The following is a 4858-nucleotide window of genomic DNA, read 5'->3' as shown; positions in this document are numbered from 1 at the left end:
CCTCCCTGTCAGCTTCATTTGGCCAAGGACTCTTCTGGAGACAGCGATAGGTCCTTTAGCAGCCAAAATCCCTAACAACTGGGGGGTTGATGCCATCTCATTTGCAGAGTGCCACCCTAGGAACTTCTTTTGGGAAAAAGAAGTGGAGAAGATCAGCCACCAAAAATTCTAGTTTGGACAGGTAAATATGGGAGATAAGCTCTCTGCGGTCTAAGGGGAAGGCCTTCAAAGTTCCCCCATGGTGAGTCCTCAGAGGTCCAGTTCCAGCTCCCGTGTTATCGGTTTTTTACTGCTGACGTTCCTGCGAAGGACCTCTGTTGCTGTCTCTCCCACAGCTGAGAGACTATGTTAGGATTCCCCCAAGACCTCCTTTAGCTTTAATGACTTAAGGCACTCAGAAAAGCTGGAACATTCATAGTTATGGTGTGGTACAGTGGGCAGACACAGATCTGAATTCACAAAGGAGAAGGCACATCAGTGACAAAAAAGAGAAATCAGCAATGAGCTTCCAGGTGTCACCTCCCAGGACAGTCCCCTGTGGATGAGCTTACTAGAGTCAGCAATAATATATTATGACTCATGGTGATGTACTGTTTACCAGGGTATCTCACTTGAGCCTTGGGACCCAAGATCTATATGGGGCATAATCAGTCCATAATCAGATCCTGAAGTGCCACTGACCTTAACTACCGGATCTTCAGGTGCCTCCTCCCCTGAGAGCAAACCTGATGCCCAGACCTCAAAGGAGCACAGAACTCCCATCAATGACCCAGACACTGTATATTCCAAGAGCTCAGAAGTTATCTCAGGAGCCAGGTCAAGAACCAGTCGTCCTGGAAGTACACTTTGTTGGGAATGTGCAGGTTTTGAGCAACCAACACCTGCTGAGTTAGTCCTTACTGCAAAACCACATTGGATACAATTGTGTCTCCTGCAGTTCCAAAGTTACATGGGGGTTTTTGTCTTATATGGAAAATACAGCTAAACAGAAGCAATATATCATTAAATTATTGGTGGTCCTGTTTGGTTCCATGTGCCTACATATTTTTAAGCACATACTGCATTATTAAAATGTAATAATACAAAGCACACATGCTGAGACAAAGCAATTGTGAGATTCCTTTATCTTATTAACTCATGCCCTGCTTACAAAAGCTGGACCTGTTGATGAATTTACAAGCTACCCTGATGTTCATTCTGTTCCCATGGTTATCACCCCTGGGTCATGATGGGGTACGTTGGGAAGCAGTTGCTTCCAGCTACCCCAGAGATGTTCTGTAGCCAACATGAAGGTTTCAAGGTTTGAAGAGACTCCTGGATGTAGAGAATGTTGTATGTTGGCCACCTGAAGAAAACGCAAGGTAAAAGATGAACAGCTATTCATCTGTGAATGATGTATCCCAAGTACATCAACAGCTGCATCTCAGCTCCAACCCTCAGATGATATCAGGAGAGATATGTGCAGTGCCAGCAGCCCAAGACTCTAGAAGGCAAAGGTATGCCTTCTCACCAATGGCTCCCAACTGCTGTGACTGAAGGATTTGATAGTTTGTTTGATGTGTCAATTTATCTGGGCCACAATGTTGTGGAAATGACAAGTAGTTTGCAGCATGTAAAACCCTACCCTGATGTATCAATTGATCAGGATTCCTTAGAGAAAGAATCACAGTCAATAATTAATTAGAGTGCACATGCATGCATGTGTGTGTGTGCTTGTATGTGTGTGTGTGTGCTTGTATGTGTGTGTGTGTGTGTGTGTGTGTGTGTGTGTGTGTGTGTGTGTATTCACATAAGCATGATACGTATGTGGGAGACCTGGGTGGGTGAGAAGGCTGGAGGTCAGAGGATAACATTGTAGAGTTGGTTTTCTCCTCCCGTTATACGAGCTCTGGGGACTCAATTCAGGTCACCGGGCCTGCCTGCACACGACATGTGTCTCTACCCGAGGAGATGTCTCCATTTATTTAATTTAAGGAATTATGGAGATAGCATGCTACAGGCTAGAGACCAGGAAGCACTGTTGTTGAAGTTTATGTGGGGAGGCCCTCTGCTGGCAGGAGGAAGTCATTACTGTGTTCTGTGTAAACACTGATAAGGGGTCCAACCACACCATTGAAAGTAACCTACTTGACCTAAAGTCCACTTAAAAGCCACTTATCAAAATATGAATTCCATGCAAAGACACTCTCTCTCCTATCAACATCCAAATAACAATAGATGAGGTTTCTGAGCATCACTTTCCCACTTAAAGACAAGTATCGACCACAGAGACACTAACCACGTGCAGTATTTACCCAGACTAAAGCTGTTCCCTGTTGCTTGGAAGTGCACTAACTCCCGTCAGTCCTCCACAGAGCAGGATCCTGTAGTCAGAGTAAAGAGGAGCCACAGCAGCCTTTAACGGCTAGGTTTCCTTAAATTAAAAAAACAGCCACAGAGCCAGGCATGGTGACTTTAATCCTAGCACTCCTGAGGAAAAGGCAGGTGGGTCTCTGTGAGTTCAAGTCCAGCCTAGTCTACATGAGTTCCAGAACATCTAGTGCTACATAGGAGAACTTTGTCTCAAAAAAAAAAAAAAATCAAAATCAAAACAACAACAATACCACCACCACTGCACAGCTCATCTGTAGGCAGCCGTTTGGACGATAAAATCCAAGATGGCGCAGGTTCCTGATACACTGTAGCAATAGACGGTTCCACTGTGCATGCGGCCCTCCCGAGTGGGTATATACTGCGCATGCGCCTCTCCCGAGCAGGTGTATGCTAATGAGGGTTTGCCGAGGAACCAATCCAGGAGGACTTGGCAGCTCAGGCTCGGGTATATAAGGAGCTCTCTCTAGCCATTCCATGCCACTCCACAGAAGCAAGCAGACCTGCAGCACCTAGGAAGAAGAAGAAGAAAGAAGAAGAAGCAGCAGCAGCAGCAGCAGCAGCAGCAACATCAAGAAGAGCCAAGAGCCGTGCCATCAAGAAGAGCTGTGACACTTAAGAACCTAGGAGAGCTGTAATACCTAGGTACCTTAAAGAGCTGTAACACCTGAGTACCTAGGAGAGCTGTAACGCAAAAGAAAATATTCTTGAGTAAACCGTCAAGAGAAGAAGTCTAGGTGTTCGGTCGTTATTGCTGCTGGTAGGCAGCAGAAGCGCCGTACACTCATCTACCACCTGCAAGGACTTTTAAATACAATCAGGGATGTGGAAGGTGAAAAAGACCCCCACCCCAAGGCTTGGAGAGACCAAGTGACAGATGCGAGGTCCCATAGGAAGCTGATCCTATAGGAAGCTGGTCCCATAGGAAGCTGGTTCTGTAGGAAGCTGGTCCTATAGGAAGCTGGTCCTATAGGAAGCTGGTCCTATAGGAAGGATCTTAAGTCATGACCTTGTGCTTTTTGTCCATAGCATAATGCTTGATCTTGGGACTAGGGATATTCGCTGTGGCTTACTATCCAAAAGCCAGTTTTGGTACCCTTCTCTCTTGCTCCTCTCCTTCCCTAGAAGCTGAAAAGTGGCTTTCTCAGCTTTCCTGAGAGCAAGCCACAGCATGTGATCCAGCTTAGCAAGATATAAAAAAAGATGCTCCCAGAGAAACTTTTCAATACTCAAGTTAAAAGGGCCTCGCCGGAAGAAAATGTCGTACATTTATCTTTTCTTGTTTAAACAGATATGATACGCGAAAACTGTGGCAGCCTTGTTAAGAACATGAGGCAACAACCCAAAGGGTTAAAAACACTAACAGACCAAGAGGATGGAGGAGAAATGGGAAGAGCCCAAGCCAACCATGACATCACCAAAAGTGCCGAGTATGTCCTCAAAACACTCATATACAGGTTTTCACTAATAAGGCAACACATACCCTTATATAATAAAGCTAGACTTCATTGGTTTCTTTCATTAGCATCTGAAGGCATCCCAGTGAACTCGGGGCTAATTTAAAAGTTCCTGATTCCTTCACCATTTTGCTTTGCATCCTTCTTGCCCTCCCCCACTTCAGTCAGGGTTATCTATAGAATTCCTTGTATTCCGAGGGCAAAAGTTTCAAAACACGGTATATTAGATATTTTTCTGCTACTACAATACAATTCTATGACCAGAAACAACTCACAGAAGAGAGTAAATTTTGGAGTTTAGGTCCATGGGAGTGGGTCCATAATGGTGGGGGGAGACATGGCAACAGTTGGCTGGAGCAAGAAGGTGAGAGATCACATCTCCACCACATGCTAATAATAGAGTGGATACACTGGAAACGGGATGAAGTTATAACGTCAAAGCCCATCCCTAGGGACAGACTTCCTCCAGCCAGTGCATCTCAAAGGTTTTATAACCCTTTCCCAACAGCACCAAAAACTGGGGACCAAGTGTTCAAATACATGAGCTTACAGGGGGACATTTCCTACTCAAATCACCATCTACAGGGAGTACCTGCGCTCTTGTTAATTCTGTGGACAGCCTTATGATACATCTCACCTCCTTCTGCCACCAGAGACATTCTTCGAAGCATGTTGTCTTTAACATGGGGCTCTTTAGATAGACGCTCTCTCTAGGTTACTTTATAAGATCTCTACTTGACACCTAGCCCACTCAAGAACACCGTCGGGGACTGGAGAGATGGTTCAGTGGCTCTTGTTGTTCTTCCAAAGGACTCAGATTCTGTTCTCAACCCCTACATATTGGCTCATAGTCATCTGTAACTGTAGGTCCTGAAGATCTGATGCCTTCCTCTATACTCTGCAGGCCTATATACATATATGCACATCAATGTTCCTCCACATAATTTTTTTTTAAATATATTCTAAAATAATTAAAATAAAACAAAAACAACTTCAGCTTGGACTCTTTTTTTTTTTTTTTTTTTTTTTTT

At 44.6% G+C, this 4858-nt stretch overlaps 1 long non-coding RNA gene across 1 annotated transcript; it reads right to left on the bottom strand.

The window, feature by feature from the left end:
- Window positions 1-1106: 1106 nt before the first annotated feature.
- LOC116087723 lies at window positions 1107-2497 on the bottom strand. The gene is made up of 2 exons (XR_004117585.1): window positions 2295-2497; window positions 1107-1345 (listed from the first exon to the last, which is right to left on the bottom strand). It is a non-coding gene; the product is annotated as an uncharacterized LOC116087723 (long non-coding RNA).
- Between the last annotated feature and the right edge of the window lie 2361 nt (window positions 2498-4858).

Source organism: Mastomys coucha, unplaced genomic scaffold (genome assembly GCF_008632895.1).
Source record: "Mastomys coucha isolate ucsf_1 unplaced genomic scaffold, UCSF_Mcou_1 pScaffold13, whole genome shotgun sequence".
Lineage (NCBI taxonomy): Eukaryota > Metazoa > Chordata > Mammalia > Rodentia > Muridae > Mastomys > Mastomys coucha.
This window is presented reverse-complemented; position numbering and strand designations above follow the sequence as displayed.